The 20,776-nt window shown below is 43.1% G+C and overlaps 1 protein-coding gene across 1 annotated transcript in view; it reads left to right on the top strand.

Moving 5' to 3' along the window:
* The first annotated feature begins 4,985 nt into the window (after nt 1–4,985).
* Nucleotides 4,986–20,776, top strand: part of LOC126418886 (UDP-glycosyltransferase UGT5-like) — a 142,401-nt gene continuing 126,610 nt past the window's right edge. Inside the window, exon 1 of the mRNA XM_050085893.1 lies at nt 4,986–5,121. The gene's annotated coding sequence lies outside the window, so the exon portion shown is untranslated. The remainder of the gene's footprint in view (nt 5,122–20,776) is intronic.

The following is a 20,776-nucleotide window of genomic DNA, read 5'->3' as shown; positions in this document are numbered from 1 at the left end:
AAACAGCTAAAGACAACAAGGCAAGACTACTAAACCAATTTTGTCAAAACCCAGCTACAGAACGACATCTGGGAACAACCATACAAGATAAAACAGAACGAATTAAGACACTGACAGTTCCGTCAACACTAAAGCAAGCTAACGGCATAATGACCAGAGGATGGAGAAACACAGCAGAATATCTTCTGAACGGGCACCTCCCAGATGATGACCCCCCATAAGACGAACGACAACACGCTGACCTAAGAGAAAGGATAAGGCAACCATACATCAGTGACAGTGTAACCATGCCATTCGCGCAAGAAGTCGCGACGGCAATCAGCAGGCTTAAAAACCGAAAAGCACCCGGCCCAGACAAAATACTTTCAGGAACATTAAAACAAACATTAACACAAATCACACCTTTGTTACTAATATGTTCAACGAGGCACTACTAACAGGTAGAATTCCAAACCTCTGGAAAACTGCTAATCTAGTAATAATCAGGAAATCACAGGACAAAGAGCCAACAGAGCCCAAAACGTACCGACCTGCCTCTTAAACACTATCGACAAGGTACAGGAAAGGCTCCGGTGTGACCGTTTACAATCGCACAGATGGTTCAAATGGCTCTGAGCACTATGGGACTTAACATCTGAGGTCATCAGTCCCCTAGAACTTAGAACTACTTAAACCTAACTAACCTAAGGACATCACACACATCCATGCCCGAGGCAGGATTCGAACCTGCGACCGTAGCAGTCGCGCGGTTCCGAACTGAGCGCCTAGAACCGCTCGGCTACCGCGACCGGCAATCGCTCAGATACCTCCTCGACCTAACGCCCCATCAATTCGGCTCCAGGGTAGGCAGATCAATAGAAGACGCCGTCAATCAACTGACAGTTACAAATAGCATCAGCGAAAAATACGTGGCCGCCATACTAATCGACACAGCCGGGGCTTTTGACAACTTGTGGTGTCCGTCCCTCATCACAAGGTTAAGGGAAATGAAGCTATCAACTTCCCTCTACAATAGCTTCCTCAACAACTGCAGAGGCAGAATGACGGAGTGGACGGCTGGTACACGAAAGGTTATCAAGAGAATAACAAAGGGATGTAAACAGGGCTCGATCTGAGGACCAATATTCTGGGACATCGCAATCGAGCCCTTGCTGAACACCCTGAAGAGTGACGACAGGGTAAGAGGTGTGGTGGCTTACGCAGATGACCTGCTCGTCGCGGTGTCAGCCAACTCGAGGGCAGCACTGGAGACAAGAGGTACGCAACTGCTTCATAAAATTAACAGTTGGTGCAAAGAAAATAATTAAAAATATCTCCCAACAAAACTGTATATTTATTGCTTAGAGGGACACTACAGTGAAAGCCAGTTCTAAAATTAGAAAATGCAAGCATACAGAGGAAGCAAGACACACGTTATGTAGGACTGCATCTTGACGAAAAACAGACTTTCAATCATCATATCAAACTGACAAAGCCTCCAAAGTTATGCACAAACTAGCAAGACTCAACACAACTCAGTACAAATTACCTATTAAGACCGCAAGGATCTACCACATTGCGATATTTGAATCCATCGCATGCTTCGCCGCAAGTGCTTGGGCTCACAGACTGAACATACAGACTAACAAGACAGTTGCAAGACAGGGTCAAAGTAGTGTACTGCTGAGAATGAGCTGAGCCCTCAACACCACGACACTAGAGGCACTTTGCGTTGTGATGGGGACCTGCCCTATAGACATAACAAAACGTTATTGAGCTCCAGTTTACTCTCTTAAGAGGGTCAGACTCGATAAAGTCACCCAAATTACGGGAACCAACACTGTGAACAAAACACAAATGAAACAGTGGCGGATTCAAACATGGCAGAGAGAGTGGAACGTATCCGACAAGGATCGCCGAGTACACTCTTTCTTTCCTGACGCACGCGAAAGATTACAACTGAAACATGTCGACCCAAGCCGGGGGATGGTCCATTTCCCGACGGGCCACAAGCCGTATCCGGTACACTTAAACCGCATGGGAAAAACTGACGATGAAGTATGCATTTGCGGAGAAACTGAGACACCAGGACATATCACACTGCTATGCAACACCCTAGCAAAAGTGAGACCTATACAGAACGACAATGACATCGCCAGAATAATGCGTAATCCCGATGATTAAAACACAATAAATAGCGTAACCGATATTGTATCGAACACTCTGCAGCGCCAAACCGAAACCGAGGAAGGAACGCTAAGCGAAGGGATCAATACGTAAGGGACCCAAACCAACAACGCATGACACTGCAAGCCAGAACACAGACACAAACAACACAACATGCAGTAACAATCATAAAACAAACAGACGCCGACGCCACATTCTAGGACGGTAGTAAAAGGGGAACGTCGCTTGGGGGCAGAAGGCTCGAAGAAGTTTTATTCTGAGGCCCTTCCTCCCCAACGACATACTGCGTAGTGTTTAAAGTATACTGCACACGAGCAGTAATGTATTACTCGTCTTACTGTGTGTAGACAGAAGTCTACAGTATTCAAAGATACAATCAATGAATTTTATATATCAAATATATTTTCTGTATAAAGTATGTAGAAAAATAAAAATCTTATGCATTGAGTTATTTAAGGAATAATGCAGTCAAGTAGCAATGAACTACATTCTATTTCTACTAAAAAATTTACGAACATAAGTGTATTTCTCATGTAAAGCTAAAATTCATGTACTCCATGAACGAAATGCTCAATCAGTATTTAATCTGTATAATACCAGGTGTATGTATCTAAGGTATCACATACAATATACCACAACTACCAACAGTAGGACAAACAAACAGCTGCTGAGTATCATGTAGTGTCCTGATTTGCAGCACTCCCCGTAATGTACCAATCCACACAGACATAGTGAACATACATAGGCACAAACCATTTCAGATGAGAATAGATCGAGGTTCTACCGAGACCTTCTAATCTGAAATCGGTAGAAATAGGCCATTATCAACCAACATGCTACTTAGACTATATTACACATTCAAATGCAGTATATCACTTCCCTCTACATACTGCAAATTATTTTATCCCATTCATTGTATTACATTTTCTTTTTTTATTTTTCTTTGTTGTTTGCATTATATAAACTATATTCTCATCAACTAGGCAGAAACAAATTATATGGAACCATTTTAACAATTGTTAAGCATTCAGTTCTCAGTAACCTTAGAGAAATCTTTATATATTATGTTCTTTATATTATATAAAAAAAGAAAAAGAAGCATTAACAACTCTACACCAATAAGAAGTATTTGCTTTTAGATTTAGAAGCATCCGGCCCACCTTACATTTCAAGGCGGTGGGTTACTCCATACTGATAACGAAATGAGTAAATAAATAGGAAAGTACAACTACTCGAAACTCGATTCAGTCGAGTCGACTGACGAAAGAAAGGAACGAATAGCTTACGGGCTGACTGGCCGGTGCGGCGCGGGTGGCAATGCGGGAAGTCCCCACCCCCCCCCCCCCCCCTCTCCCTCATTATGTTCAAATGGTTCAAATGGCTCTGAGCACTACGGAACTTTAACATCTGAGGTCATCAGTCCCCTAGAGCTTAGAACTACTTAAACCTAACTAACCTAAGGACATCACACACATCCATGCCCGAGACAGGATTTGAACCTGCGACCGTAGCGGTCGCGCAGTTCCAGACTGTAGCGCCTAGAACCGCTTGGCCACCCCGACCGGTCCTCATTGTGTATCCGCCACTGGCATCACGGCCAGTGCTATCACAGGCCGGTATGTGTGAAGCGTCATTTAATGGAAACTACGCTGTAGGGAAAATCTTTATCAGAAATTTTAGGCATAAACTATACCGTTAAAAAATAATTTCTTTAAGTGAGAAAGGTGGCGCATCTTATGCTTAATGTTACTTTAGTGGATCTTTTTTAGACTGAGATGGGTGAGCATTAGCTGTCTACGAATTATAATTGCTACTTACTGATGTACTTGTACCTGTAGGGTGATGATTCTGTTATTCGAGATACTTGGCGAATGTGTTTCCCATTTTTCAGAGCTTTAAGTTTAACGGAGTATCTCAATATAAATTTTACTTTTGTCTTTCACACGTATGCTGAAAAGCAGTCATCGGAAGTTAATTGTCATGTTTCTGGTTCGCTGAATTTGAGGTTGTGCAAAATGTTTGTAAAAATGGTTCAAATGGCTCTGAGCACTATGGGACTTAACGTCTGAGGTCATCAGTCCCCTAGAACTTAGAACAACTTAAACCTAACTAACCTAAGGACATCACACATATACATGCCCGAGGCAGGTTTCGAACCTGCGACCGTAGCACTCGCGCGGTTCTGGACTGCAGCGCCTAGAACCGCTCGGCCACCGCGGCCGGCTAAAATGTTTGTAATTTTGCTTTTCAGTATCACCACGAATCATCTCGATTATGTAAAAGAAGGTTTCTCTCTACAGCTGACATACTCTTAAAACTTGTATTGTTATTATTCCTGTAATTGAGGAAAGAATGTGCAGTACTAGCCATTTCTTTTCGAGATACATATAGCACACTAGCATCATTCCGCCCTCTTTTACTAGCAAAAGTCGCAATGCAGCACTCCTCTCCGGGCACGGAGGTGTCAGGGCATTCATCTTCCTCACGGCAGTTGAAATAGATTGTAACCTTCGTCATCCTACCAAAAATTTACGAAGGAGATAGGACGCACTGTGATCAGGCTGTCGGCCGATGTGGCCACGTACTCTGGCGACTGCGTCTGCCGACCGTTGTCGGTGCGACTCTGAACGCCACGTGCCTGAAACTCGCGCAATCTGGCGACTCTGGCTGAGTCAGCATTTCCGTGCGTCGCACGTGCCGTGTGGTACTACGTCACGAAGACCTCGGGCGTTCGTTAGCTCTTGCGCCGTAAGCGCGCAGAACGGCTGCTGGCGGAGCAGCCGCGGAAGCGCAGATATCAGGTCTGCAGCCAACTCCCACAAGTCAGCGTGCGCCGGTATATCTGTTCGCGACCAGCGACACCTAGTGTTTGTGCGCTGTGGTGCAGTCACAAGCAGGCAGCAAGCGCCGTTTCGTCGTAGGGCCACTGATCACCAGTCAGCCGACGGACACGAGGTAAGACCTGACCTGCTTTTACACAAGTGTGTATATACATTTCAGAAGTACTAATGCTTGACACACGTTACGCAACAACGTGAACTTGACCAAAGTGACAGCATGGCTATGTTTACGTGCGACGAACAGGAATCATAACAGTGTACACTACAACTTCCTTACAAGCAGAGCAGTGCCACACGCTATTCGTCTACATGACGATGGTTTACGTAGTAAAAGAATTAAACATTTACCGGCATCTGCTGAATATCACTTTGATAACATTTATTCACAGTGTAATATGTGAGGCGCTCAGTGCACAAGCGAATAAGAAAGTTCTCAGAAAAACGGACATGATACGGTTGACAAGATCGTACGAGAAACCTGCATGATAATTACAAGGAAACGTTTACAGCGTTTCAATGTATCTGAATCATAAAAGATATTTTGTATAATGTATTCCCATACAGAATAATGGCAAATTTAAGTGGTATTGCCGGCCGAAGTGGCCGTACGGTTAAAGGCGCTGCAGTCTGGAACCGCAAGACCGCTACGGTCGCAGGTTCGAATCCTGCCTCGGGCATGGATGTTTGTGATGTCCTTAGGTTTAACTAGTTCTAAGTTCTCGGGGACTAATGACCTCAGCAGTTGAGTCCCATAGTGCTCAGAGCCATTTGAACCATTTTTTTAAGTGGTATTAGTTGCTGCATTCAAAAGAAAAGTAAAACTTTGGATTTGATTCTTTTGCGCACCGAATGTATTATTCTCATATCTTCCCCTTTGTTCTAGTCTTTAGGTTTTATTAAAGAAACAGTTATGAAAATCCCTTTTCTGAAATATATAATTATAGTTTTGTGCCTTCTCTTTGCTCGTAGCAAATATTTCCCAACAGGAACTTAAAGCGATTTAGATTCACTTTCATCTGCTTGCTCTTGCAAAGCAGAGGAAGTTCTTGTGGCAGTGTTGCACGGTAGGTTATTGAAAACATGGTGATAGCCAGATGGAATGTACAGCAGTAAATCCTCCACGTCCTTTTCCTCCGCTTTTGTTGCTGATTGACGAGTAGTATACAGAGGGTCCTGTTGGATGTTACGAAAGTAAGTCATGAGATGCCCATGCTTCTTTAAGTCGATTTCGTCAAATTACACACCAGGGCTCTGAGGCTGCTTAAACGTAAGGGTAAATGGGTATTCTATTTCATAATGTAACCACCTCATTGTCAGCCATTTGATCCTTTTTTTCTGCACATTATTGAATTCCCCAAGTTTCTCTCAGTGGGAAGTCTGCGAATTTTATTTTGATGAAATAATTAAACTAAACCCTCAGCTGCCAACAAGTGTTGTTGACATACCTCAATGGGGACAGCTGAAAATGTGTACCCTAAACGGGACCCACATTCCCAACTGTCCACAAATTACATTCGTAATGTTCCTAAAGGATATTTGCCCATTCACTCATTACTCGCGCTAACTAAGGTGACGATTCGCGTAAGAATTCGGGCAAAGTGTGCGCGTGGTCTCGTTCCTAGGCAACGGCCAAAGACATGCAATGCAGGGCCGCAGCTGTCGACAAAAAACTGGCGTGCGCAAGGCTCACAAATGTAGTTGCCTTATGAACGTGCACAGGTAGTAATCTAGACAAGTGACACCACCTGTTTGTATCATGGTGGCAAGAGAGACGTTTAACCTCGACAACGAGGTACTGGGGCGCGTGCGTACTGAAGGAAGCGGACGTAACGTGTGGTATTCCATTAACTTGTCGGGTAACAACCAACCTGACTGGGCATACGAAACACTGACACGGTCATATCCTCGATTGGTGGTGGTCTAATGCACCTTCTTGTTCAGTTCCAACCATCTTGTGTTTTTACTACTCATGACTTGTTGAATTACATCACAATAGTGGAGATTACGGCAAGAAAGGAAGAATGAATTGGTTGTTGGTGTTAATAACGATCATCCTCCTTTACCTCCTCTGCATTACTGCAGATGACGTCACTGAGCACGTTTGTTCTGTGCATGCAGTACACGTGACGCGCCTAGTTGTTTCCACTGCACTCTGTGGAATACGAGGGTTCTGTTATAGTTCACTAACCTGTCTTCAAGTTGATGTCCCAGTGCAGAAAACAACACGCAGGTCGTAGGTTCTGTATCTTGAGGCCGAAACTGACTTTTAGCGAGGTTCTGTTCTGAAATAATGTATCATTTCTTTGGGATGCCACTCGCATATTTTAATATAGCCACACGAGAAGACTACGTGATCTTAACACAACACCTTCTGATACAGCAAAGTACATGGTCAAACACAATGTTTACGAAAATGTATTTTTACACTATTTGTGGAACGTGTCTGTGCCTCATGACAACCGGAGTGAATCTTTTAGTACTGAATACTGGCAAACACGTCCTGCCACAGACAACGTGACTCTACATCTCGACTGCCTAATCCAGAGTGACGAACAGGAACTTAAATAAAAATTGAAAACACATCCTACGACAGACATGTCTGTTCTTCTCGACTGCCTAATCCAGTGTGACGAACAGCCCGAAACAATTTGTGCGCCACACCAGAAAAGGCGTGACCCGAACGCTGCCGAAGTGCTTCGTCTGCAATTTCGTCAGTCTTTTGATTTTGATTTTAACTGTTTTTAATAATTCTAAAATGACTGATTCATAGTCAGCTGTTGAGAGATATATATATTAAAAAGAGAAGTCATTCCAATGAGTAGTTTAACTAATAATAATAACTATACTTTAACATTTTGGTGCCCTTGCTCCGAACACAGTAGCCAATCACAGAGCAGTAGCATTTCTCACGGGAATGGTACCGAATCTAACATGTCACAGGTACCTCGGACCACATTTCGTCATCTATATACTTCTTGCATCTCCACTGCTCTGGGAACAGCTTCTTGGAGCCTAATATGATGGCTGACTAAGCCAGAAATATTACAAGATTCAGTAGAACGAGTGACTGCATGAGTTTGCAGTTCACATCGTGCGGAAATATGCTCCCAAACTTTCTGGGGGCATGGAGGCGGGTGCAAGTCCTCCGGCAGACGTGGCGGCAGAATTCTCCGTCCAGTTTAAACACTCATCCAGTCGCCAATCCTTTGGGACACTTCTTGCTCCAGCGACGTACCACAGACTGCAGCTAGAAATGGCGAAAATTTTATCGTAGTGCTTTTAGGAACGGCAGGTCCAATTGTCTTTCCTCTGTTGAGTGATTTTAGTTGATCTGTTCTACGAGCACTTGTTTCAAAACGTCACGTCGGCGTCTCCCAGATGGCTGAAACAAGTAACTGTACTACCAGCTTCCTCAGCGGAGATTGAATCCAGTCACAGGCTTATCTGTATCATCTTCCTTTCAGTTCTAATACAATCACTGAGCGACCGTAAAGACAGGTTTTGATCTGTCCACTCACTTTACCTGTAACGAAATCTAGCTAGGATTTTTTGTCAGGTCGGTTGCTGAACACACTGGACACTTCTCCATACACTTTTGCTTTTCAGTAAAGCTTTGAATTGATTAAAATCTGAAATGACACTCTCTTTAATTTCGTAGGAAGTTCATATCATTGCTGTTGAACCATCAAGAGTCTGTCGCATGTTACACAATCTTTTTCACCATACACATGTCAAAGACACACATGTCCAAGACACAAGCTTTCAGTCTATTCCCGTCATTAATTATGGTTGATTCTCATGTAAAGAATTTTAGACCGTCTTGGACATTTTTTCGTCACTGGCACCAATCACTAGCTTAGTGGAAAATTTAAGTTCATGAATTTTAAACTACACTCGTGGAAATGGAAAAAAGAACACATTGACACCGGTGTGTCAGACCCACCATACTTGCTCCGGACACTGCGAGAGGGCTGTACAACCAATGATCACACGCACGGCACAGCGGACACACCAGGAACCGCGGTGTTGGCCGTCGAATGGCGCTAGCTGCGCAGCATTTGTGCACCGCCGCCGTCAGTGTCAGCCAGTTTGCCGTGGCATACGGAGCTCCATCGCAGTCTCTAACACTGGTAGCATGGCGCGACAGCGTGGACGTGAACCGTATGTGCAGTTGACGGACTTTGAGCGAGGGCGTATAGTGGGCATGCGGGAGGCCGGGTGGACGTACCGCCGAATTGCTCAACACGTGGGGCGTGAGGTCTCCACAGTACATCGATGTTGTCGCCAGTGGTCGGCAGAAGGTGCACGTGCCCGTCGACCTGGGACCGGACCGCAGCGACGCACGGATGCACGCCAAGACCGTAGGATCCTACGCAGTGCCGTAGGGGACCGCACCGCCACTTCCCAGCAAATTAGGGACACTGTTGCTCCTGGGGTATCGGCGAGGACCATTCGCAACCGTCTCCATGAAGCTGGGCTACGGTCCCGCACACCGTTAGGCCGTCTTCCGCTCACGCCCCAACATCGTGCAGCCCGCCTCCGGTGGTGTCGCGACAGGCGTGAATGGAGGGACGAATGGAGACGTGTCGTCTTCAGCGATGAGAGTCGCTTCTGCCTTGGTGCCAATGATGGTCGTATGCGTGTTTGGCGCCGTGCAGGTGAGCGCCACAATCAGGACTGCATACGACCGAGGCACACAGGGCCAACACCCGGCATCATGGTGTGGGGAGCAATCTCCTACACTGGCCGTACACCTCTGGTGATCGTCGAGGGGACACTGAATAGTGCACGGTACATCCAAACCGTCATCGAACCCATCGTTCTACCATTCCTAGACCGGCAAGGGAACTTGCTGTTCCAACAGGACAATGCACGTCCGCATGTATCCCGTGCCACCCAACGTGCTCTAGAAGGTGTAAGTCAACTACCCTGGCCAGCAAGATCTCCGGATCTGTCCCCCATTGAGCATGTTTGGGACTGGATGAAGCGTCGTCTCACGCGGTCTGCACGTCCAGAACGAACGCTGGTCCAACTGAGGCGCCAGGTGGAAATGGCATGGCAAGCCGTTCCACAGGACTACATCCAGCATCTCTACGATCGTCTCCATGGGAGAATAGCAGCCTGCATTGCTGCGAAAGGTGGATATACACTGTACTAGTGCCGACATTGTGCATGCTCTGTTGCCTGTGTCTATGTGCCTGTGGTTCTGTCAGTGTGATCATGTGATGTATCTGACCCCAGGAATGTGTCAATAAAGTTTCCCCTTCCTGGGACAATGAATTCACGGTGTTCTTATTTCAATTTCCAGGAGTGTATTAAGACACTATAATAATAAATGAAAAGCACCAGTTTGCTTTTGTTCTACAATATTATTTTTATTGCTAACCGGTTTTCGGCTTACAAGGCCATCTTCAGACATTTACTGAGTATTATCACCAAAGAAGTTAAATGTTAGCAGACAACATTGGAAGAGAAGTAACACATCTAGAGTGAAGTAGAAACATACAGTGAGTAACATCTTTGCAATGAAATAGTAAAAACTGAACAGTACATAAATAACAACGGAGTTGACAGGAAAACATTTAGCACAAAATAGGAATAGCATGCCTACATAATTTTCCTGCATTTACTAATTTCTGTTTATCTTATTGATATTGCTTAAGTTCCTCGTGTATTCTGTATTTACATTGACAACTGTCTCTTCTTTCTTAATTGGTTGTGTATCACTCTCCATGTTTCATACCTCTTGATGCAGCCTTGTCTAGTACTAATTTTATCTTATTTTATTAGTTTTGTTTATTAATAGAAACTGTTATGTAGGCATGCTATTCCTATTTTGTGCTAAATGTTTTCCTGTCAACTCCATTGTTATTTATGTACTGTTCAGTTCTTACTATATCATTGCAAAGATGTTACTCACTGTATGTTTCTACTTCACTCTAGATGTGTTACTTCTCTTCCAATGTTGTCTGCTAACATTTAACTTCTTGGTGATAATACTCAGTAAATGTCTGAAGATGGCCTTGTAAGCCGAAAACCGGTTAGCAATAAAAATAATATTGTAGAACAAAAGCAAACTGGTGCTTTTCATTTATTATTATAATGTTGTTCTACCAAGAACCGACGGAAGATTCTGTTAATATATTAAGACACTAGTCGCAAATGCTTCTTATCTACTTTATCCTCAAGCAATTTTTAAATACTCTCATCTCTGTTAGATTTGCCGACACAGTTCTCCTTGGTGTTAACTTTCTTTCCTGTTGATACGATTTTTCTCATTAATCATCATTTGGATCCAAGGTCTGCAAATAACTGAACTGCATGGCGCTCAGTACTCAATATACTGAGAGATTTATTATTCTTGCCGTTATCTTCAGAGCTCTTTCTTGGGAAAGGAGACAAGGAATTATTTACCATTATAGGTGTAAAGATATCCATGACAGTTTCTACAACGATGTAACGGAAACTGACAATACTTGGACACATTTTATTTGCTGTATTTTTATTTGGTGTATTCCCTTTCGAATGACAGAACGGAATAGTTCTGTGGTTAGCACACTGGATTCCCATTCGGAAGGACGACAGTTCAAATGAGCGTCTGTACATCTAGACATAGATTTTCCGTGATTTCTCTAAATCTCTAGAGGAAAATGCTGGCATTGTTCCTTTGAAATAGCGCGGCCGATATTCTTCCTCAATCTTGAAACATTGCGAGCTTGTCCTCCGTCTCTAATGATCTCGATGTCGACGGGACGTCACACCCTAATCTTCCTTCCTTCCTTCTCGAGATAGGCCTATCTTCAACTGACAACTCATCTGCTGTTACGACAGATTACTGTATGCTAAATTTCTTCATTAACAGTATTATTTAACAGTAGTATTATCTACAGTGACATGTACGATAATCACACCAGTCACGTTATCCAACGACCTACTTTCATTTTCCTTCTATTACGAGATCAATGGTGAAATACACGCGTGTGTTATTAATCTTTTCATATATCAGTTTCTTTGACGTGACTGCTATGTTATGAAGTAAAACCACTCCCTCAAATCCAGAATTGAAATTTTCGGGGGATACTGTGTATCTGTGTTAGAGATTCTGCTGCATTGCAGTTCTAATTATCTCTGCAAAGCACTCACGTTTTCCGTGCTACAGTTGTAAACGTTTCATTCTTCTCGGTCCTGTCCTACACTGGTTCCAGGGATTTGGAAAAAAACGAATTGGTTTTTAAAAGCAGTTTTTAAGCTAACAATTTATACATTTGGTGCCTTTTCCCCAACCCAAGCTAAATATATCTTGTTCTCGAAACATCTTGTCGTCAATTCACACCATCATTGCTAAGCATTTACTTTGTGTGTGGCTTCAGTTATATCTCTGTAATCGTCTAAAACGTCGTTATTTCACATTTGACTTACTAGTTAATAATTCAATTAAGAGACTGCATCCACATCTCACAACTTCTAACCTTATTAGACTTTAACTAGTTACTCGTGTTTTAGTGAGCCAACAAAAGGTCTGTTTTAGTTATCAGCAGAACCCAGACATCTCAGTTAATTATATTTTTCTGAACCTTTAAGATATTTTCTTCATGCCAAACCATGCATTTCTACTGTATGTCCCCGTCGAAAGGACCAAAATTTGGAAACTATACTTCAGCTAAATGTCCTACTGTCATTTTTATAAATAAATTCATACTGAAGAAAAATTAGCACAGAGGTGTTGAGTATTAATCGAGTTTACTTCGGGGTACAGATTTCGACCTATAAGAACACCTTTAAACAAACAATTAAACCGGCTAGCATCATAAAACGATACGAATAGAACGTTCGTATTTTCTTTTGTTTTCAAAGTTTATGGCGAGATTCCATTTACCTCCTAAAGAGACTGGTTCAGTATCAGTATATTATACACTACTGGCCATTAAAATTGCTACACCACGAAGATGACGTGCTACAGACGCGAAATTTAACAGACAGGAAGAAGATGTTGTGATATGCAAATGATTAGCTTTTCAGACCCTTCACACAAGGTTGGAGCCGGTGGCGACACCTACAACGTGCTGACATGAGGAAAGTTTCCAACCGATTTCTCATACACAAGCAGCAGTTGACCGGCGTTGCCTGGTAAAACGTTGATGTGATGCCTCCTGTAAGGAGGAGAAATGCTTACCATCACGTTTCCGACTTTGATAAAGGTCGGATTGTAGCCTATCGTGTTTGCGGTTTATCATATCGCGACATTGCAGCTCGCGTTGGTCGAGCTCCACTGACTGTTAGCAGAATATGGAATCGGTGGGTTCAGGAGGGTAATATGGAACGCCGTGCTGGATCCCAACGGCCTCGTATCACTAGCAGTCGAAATGACAGGCATCTTATCCGCATGGCTGTAACGGACCGTGCAGCCATGCCTCGATCACTGAGTAAACAGATGGGGACGTTTGCAAGACAACAACCATCTGCTCGAACAGTTCGACGACGTTTGCAGCAGCTTGGACTATCAGCTCGGAGACCGTGGCTGCGGTTACCCTTGACGCTGCATCACAGACAGGAGCGCCTGCGATGGTGTACTCAATGACGAACCTGGGTGCACGAATGGCAAAACGTCATTTTTTCGGATGAATCCGGTTCTGTTTAGAGCATCATGATGGTCGCATCCGTGTTTGGCGACATCGCGGTGAACGCACATTGGAAGCGTGTATTCGTCATCGCCATACTGGCGTATCACCCGGCGTGATGGTATGGGGTACCATTGGTTACACGTCTCGGTCAACTCTTGTTCGCATTGACGGCACTTTGAACACTGGACGTTACATTTCAGATTTGTTACGACCCGTGGCTCTACTCTTCATTCGATCCCTGTGAAACCCTACATTTCAGCAGGATAATGCACGACCGCATGTGGCACCTCCTGTAGGGGTTTCTCTGGATACAGAAAATGTTCGACTGCTGCCCTGACCAGCACATTCTCCGTATCTCCCACCAATTGAAAACGTCTGGTCAATGGCGGCCAAGCAACTGGGTTGTCACAATACGCCAGCCACTACTCTTGATGAACTGTGGTATCATGTTGAAGCTGCATGGGCAGCTGTACATGTACACGCCATCCAAGCTCTGTTTGACTCTATGCCCAGGCGTATGAAGGCCGTTATTACGGCCAGAGGTGGTTGTTCTGGGTACTGATTTCTCAGGATCTATGCATCCATATTGCGTGAAAATGTAATCACAAGTCAGTTCTAGTGTAATATATTTGTCCAATGAATACCCGTTTACCATCTGCATTTCTTCTTGGTTAAGCAATTTTAATGGCCAGTAGTGTAATTTACTCACTGCAATTTTTGAAACGAATGTCCGGCGTAGCGCAGATGATATGGGTAACGGTTCATTTCTCTTTAGGCCCCATGCGAACCTGTCAACAGTTAACGCACAGCTTGGGTAGTAGGGGTTTCGTACGGCTGCTCACTCTTTTTAGGGTTCCGTATCTTATTTGGTGGAAAAAAACAGCGCTTGTGGGATTAGTTTATCCCTCTTTGTCTTTGTCCAACTGGTGAAAGCGCATTTCTCTACTTGAGAATTACGTCTCCAAATAAGGCCTACGATCGGCTGATGATTTTAAAAGTGAAATTTTTTTGTCAGTACAGTTGACTAACACGACCATTTATGGCACACAATTTGATACTCGCAAACTCAGAAATCAATACCTGTAGAGTATTTCCGGTTGACCCAAAATCATAAAATTTGGCAAGATGCAATGTTTCAGACGACAACCAAAGGTAAAAAAATCCGAAAACTGTGTATCTGTAACTACGTCACACGTCTTTCTCTCATTTGTTACCGGACTGTCTCTGTCTGTTCGTCTGTTAAGACCCTTTTTTCTCAGGAACGTGCAGACATATCAATTTGAAATATATGTCAAGTATAATAAACGTTAGTACCTAATTCAATGCATTCAAAAGCTACCGCCATTTCCGTTACATTTTGGTGTTTGCAAACTTGGTCATCAAAAGTTACAGGGTACTTCCTGTTGACCTAGAATCATTAAGTTTGGCAAGTGGCAAGGTTTCATACTACAGCCAAAGGAAAAGATCCAAAAAACGTGAATTTGTAATTATAACAGATGAGGAAACTTTGTCTGTCTGTCCGTCTGTCTGTTAAGACCTCTTTTTTCTCAGAAACGGGTAGACGTTTCACGGTTGAAGTTCATCATATACTAAGGTCCAAGATCCCTTGGTGGTACAGTAAAAGTTAGCTTTCAAATCAATTCATTCAAAAGATACGGGCATTAATGTCACATAATTTGATACTCGCAAACTTACTCATTAAAACCTATACCGTACTTCCCCTTCACGTGCAATTTGGCAAGAAGAAACTTTTCACAGTACAAGGGGGAAAATCGGAAAATTGTTAATTTTTAATCATACCATACGAAAAAAGTATTTTCGTCATTTGCTATTCGACTTCCGACCTGAACCATGCTCGAAAGTCTGGGACCAATACGTTGTCAATCTCCATGTCGATGATAGGCAAAAATAATAGTGTTTATCGATTTCTGGAATGGATGAACTGTCCATACACATAATTAAGTTTGTACGGAACCCCGGTGCGTGAGTCTTACGTAGCTGAGTCTCCGGATCTTTGTCGGACTCTGTACTCATGCTTGTCAACCCAAAGTTGTGATACTAAAATGTACACGAATCAGGATATCCGAAGTTTTTCAACAGAGCACTTTCATCTGCATCTAGAACTGCACTCCGGAAACCACTACACGATGTGTTCTATCACACAGTCTTATTGCTGCGTTCACTGGTATTGCTGGATATGAACTGCTACCATGATATCTCAGTGTAAACTCGAATAACTAATTTTGCCATCAGGTACATTAGTAAAGGTAAAACCGTTATTTCAGGTACGGTATTTTTATCTGAAACTCACAAAATAATAAGTTACTGGAATAATTACTTAGACGGATAAACGCACTAAACAGTACTCTCTCCGCCGAGTTATGAACATTATTTAATTAGTTGTTTTCCAACAATATATCGTATTTTTTTAAAAAACAGAACATATTTTTTAATTATGTAGCCGTAGCATATAAATTAACAGCGTACAAATTAATAAAAATCAAATTTTTACCAATTTTAGTTTCGAAACTAGAAACGTTCGAAGCTTGGGGTGTGAGCTACTTACCACGGAGCGATAAACTTCTTCGATGGGCTGTTTGAAGTCACTGTCGGTTACTTTGTAGAATGTATCCCTCACACTGCCGTAAACAGAGCAGGTCGGAACGCGCAAGCAAACGAGGTTCATTGTGCGTGGAATAAACATGGCACACACAGCCAATGAAATGTCCTAGTCGAAGCGATCCATCAGGCATTACACACTTACCTGTTGAACAACGGCTTCAAGGAACAAGTACAAATAGTTAGAGACGGCGTGACGGTGAGATGAACACTAGCAAGGAAGGACTATGCCAGCAAGCGAGGAATTGCCTTACGTCTGTGTCGCGAATAGTACACACAATTTCACAAGTACCCCTTACCATTGACACAGGAAATGAAAAGGAAAGATTTCCGTAGGAGAGTTAGTTTCTACGATTTGGCTGTGAATAATTTCATCCTAGGTGCCTCACAAAGCGTTGCGTTCTCGCATGAATCCACGCTTACAAACTATGATGCAATGAATCCTCATAATACGCACTAATTGGCCACAGAAAACCCTTGGTAGGTAACTCGTCTCAAAAATCCAAGAGCGTGGTCCTAACTTTTATCGCTGACAGTTCAGGTCCTCTGCTGGGAAATGTCAGTCTGGACACCAGTGACAGATCGATGTGGAAGCAGCACAATGTCACGCAGCTCATACTGCTCATGATGATGTGCAAGAAATTAAAAATTTCCTGAAAGGAGGTTAGGACGCTGTGGTTCTCGGGAATGGCCCGCACGCTCGCTCAGTTTAACGGAATTAGATTTCTTTTTATGGAGATGTGTAAGAATCCTGTTTTTCACCAAACAACCCAGATGATTTCAGACAATGCATCGAGGAAGCCTGTAATTCCGTGACGCCAGTAGCTTCATGTTGCATCCGCACCTAAAACTTACGGCGGGGTCAGGGATTTTCTCTGCCTCGTGAGGACTGGGTGTTGTGTGATGTCCTTAGGTTAGTTAGGTTTAAGTAGTTCTAAGTTCTAGGGGACTGATGACCATAGATGTTAAGTCCCATAGTGCTCAGAGCCATTTGAGCCTAAAACTTAGAACGTTTCTAACTCCTTAACTAAAACTGACAGAAATTTCATTTAAAATCATTTGTACGTAGTTCGTCTAAAAACATCAGCTACACATTAGGGAAAAAATTGACCACGTGCGGGTAGGATTTGCGTTCTGAGGGTTCTGTACGTACTTAAGTACGTGTGTACACACTTCATCTATTCAGGGAATCGATAATCTCTTATCGACATCGATACTGGCAAGATAACGGGCTCGAGAATTCACGACTTTCGAATGTTTTAATTTTGAGTTTGAAGTCGGGTAACAAATGACAAGAAAATTGCTTTTCATGTGCTACAATTACAAATTAACGGGTTTCTGGTTTTTCCTTTACTTATACCGTCAGTTCTTTCTTATTATCAAATTTAATGATTATACGTCAAGGGAAAGTGTCCTACAGGTTCTAACGAGTGATTTAGCGAGTGTATGTGACATAAGTGGTCGTATCTTTTGATTGCGTTGACTTAAAAGCTTAACTTTTTCACACCACCAAGGCACCACAAACTTCGGTACGTGACATAAATTTCAATTTGATATGTCTATCCATTCCTGAGAAGGCGGATTTTTAACTGACGGATAGTCAGACATACATGTGGACAAGTGATGCTACAAGGGTTCTGTTTTTACCGATTTTCGCACGGAACCCTATAAATAATAACGTGTCGTTTATAAAATTATGCTTGTTGTTGCGATTATTTGGAAGATAACTAAATAAACTGTTTTCACAACTGCTCAGAAAGAAACTGATTCTCACCATTACCTACCGAAATAAATATTTCCTTGACTTATTACTTTGTAAGTTGCCGAGAAACACGCCTTATCTAAAACACAATGTATATAGGACGATGCAATAATTTCGTTACTCGCCTTAGAACCTACGCTTTCGGAACTTTAATGGCAACGCTTTACTAGGCGCAGAATATATGTGCTTTAGCGCCTCCAGCTAGACTTTCGTGAGGATTTGTGTGGCACTAGCGATGATTTAAAAACTCTGTACCGAAATATAAACAACTTTGCATTTTCTTCGCCTCTGTCATTAGTCCAGCTGACGAACAGTACGTAAGTGTCCAGCTCTAACCTGACAGAGTATTTTGTGGGTTAGGTCTTTCGGCGTGGGGTCCACACGTTTCTTCGGATATTCCACATCTAGATGAAACGGCTCATTCTTGATTAGATCCGCGCCATTGGACCACCGATGTAGTTGACGCCTTGCGTCATTCCAAAAGAGACGAAAGCGCGACTTGTTAGTTCACACCAAACAGTTTAAACATCTAACGTGTCTCCAGAATCAGATTTTCACTCTGCAGCGGAGTGTGCGCTGATATGAAACTTCCTGGCAGATTAAAACTGTGTGTCGGACCGAGACTCGAACTCAACCTGGGTAGCTCATTTGGTAGAGCACTTGCCCGCGAAAATCAAAGGTCCCGAGTTCGAGTCTCGGTCCGGCACACAGTTTTAATCTGCCAGGAAGTTTATCTAACGTGTTGCCACCAGGGCAAATAAGGGCTGAGGTTAGCTCGCGTCGGTTAAACGAAACTAGTCAAAAATGTAATCGATGGTTTATCTGTCCCTTAAAATGAATCTGTAATGGTGTACGTGCAAAGAAAACCGACCGCGCGGTCTCTGACGCCTTACCACGGTTCGCGCGGCTGCTCCCACCAAAGTTTTGAGTCCTCCCTCGGGCATGGGTGTGTGCGTTATCCTTAGCGTAAGTTACTTTCAATTATATTAAGTAGTATGTAAGCCTAGAGATCGATGACCTCATCAGTTTGGTCCCATAGGAACTTACCACAAATTTCCAAATTTTTGCGAGGGAAACCAATAAAATAAATATTGATTTAAAAAAAAAATGAACATTCATATTTTTTGGCCTAAATATGATGCTGACATGTGAGTGAATAGTAATGCTCATGGATAAACACAAGTACAAAGGCGCAGCACCCTTGTTACCATACGAACGTCCTATAATACGAGAAAACCGAAGGAGTATTCTTCTCAACTGTAGCTTCGTTCTAAAACGGGCACCCCTTTTAGGGTTCCGTACTTCAGTCAGTAAAAGAGGAACCCTTATGTGATAACTTTGTTGTCTGCCTACCTGACTGTTAAAAGCTATTTTTTCTCAGGAACGGGTACACGTATCAAGTTTAAATTTACGTCATAGACAAAGGTGTATGGTCCCTTCACGGTATAATAAATGTGAGCTCCCAAGTCAATGTAATCAAAAGATTTATGTCACATACTCTGAATTTCGCAAACTCATTCTTCAGAACCCATAGGGTACTTCCCATTGACCTAGAATCTTGAAATCTGGCAAGAAGCAAGGTTTCACAGTACGACTAAAGAAAAAATCCTAAAGTTGCAAATTTGTGGTTTTATCAAACAAAAATTTTTTTGGCACTTATCGGACTGTCTGTCCGCCCATTGTTATCAGAGTCCAAAATTAAAATATCCTCGAAAGTCTTGGAATTGGTTCAAATGGCTCTGAGCACTATGGGACTTAACATCTTAGGTCATCAGTCCCCTAGAACTTAGAACTACTTAAACCTAACTAACCTAAGGCCATCACACACATCCATGCCCGAGGCAGGATTCGAACCTGCGACCGTAGCAGTCCCGCGGTTCCGGACTGCAGCGCCTAGAACCCCACGGCCAACGCGGCCGGCACTCTTGGAATTCCCAGAACTGATATCTTGCCAGTATCAATGCCGATAACGGGCAAATCTCATTAAGGTTTTCGATTCCTATGAAGGTAATTAAGTTTTTACGGAACGCCCAGAGCGTGAGTCCCACTCACACCTGTCCAGTTTCTTCATTTATTAAATTAACATCCGCAATAAGCCAACTCAGTTTCGTAGCGGTTATCGTCACTGCCCAAATAATTACAAACATTCAGAATCCTCCAGTTCGTCAGCTAGATAACAGAGGTTTTCCGCAGACGGCTTTCCATATGCTGGTTGTCAGCTACCTAGCTGTCGAAATGTTGTAGGGCGCGTATTCATCCGCCCAGACGTGATCAGTGCGACAGCGAATCCGAGATGGCGGAAGATAGTGGCTTCCTACGAAGGTGTTGCTGCTACGTCCGTGGCTATGGCATGTGTAGGGATGTCAATGATGTCCCCAAATTTCGGGGAATAGTTCCCTTGATGTACAGGCATGTACAGAGAAAAGCTCATGGCACATTGATAACTTCTGCGTATCATCTCATTGTGGATGAGTAAACACCACGACGAAGACATAAGACTCGACACACTCAGTAAAGATGTATTGCAGACCTACGACCAGATAACGTACTGGATCGGAAGAAGTGACGAATACTGATCCAAAACGCGAAACCAGTGAGCAGGGGGCACCGCTAACAAAAAAAAATCTGCTTCGATATTTTATTTCTGTTTTTGTTTTATTTTGATGTTTAGTTTTTTGACTGGTTTGATGCAACCTGCCACGACTTTTCCCATTCTCTTCATCTCAGAGTAACATATACCCCCTACGTCCTCATTTATTTGTTGTATA

The sequence above is a fragment of the Schistocerca serialis genome, chromosome 9 (genome assembly GCF_023864345.2).
Source record: "Schistocerca serialis cubense isolate TAMUIC-IGC-003099 chromosome 9, iqSchSeri2.2, whole genome shotgun sequence".
Classification (NCBI taxonomy): Eukaryota; Metazoa; Arthropoda; class Insecta; order Orthoptera; family Acrididae; genus Schistocerca; species Schistocerca serialis.
This window is presented reverse-complemented; position numbering and strand designations above follow the sequence as displayed.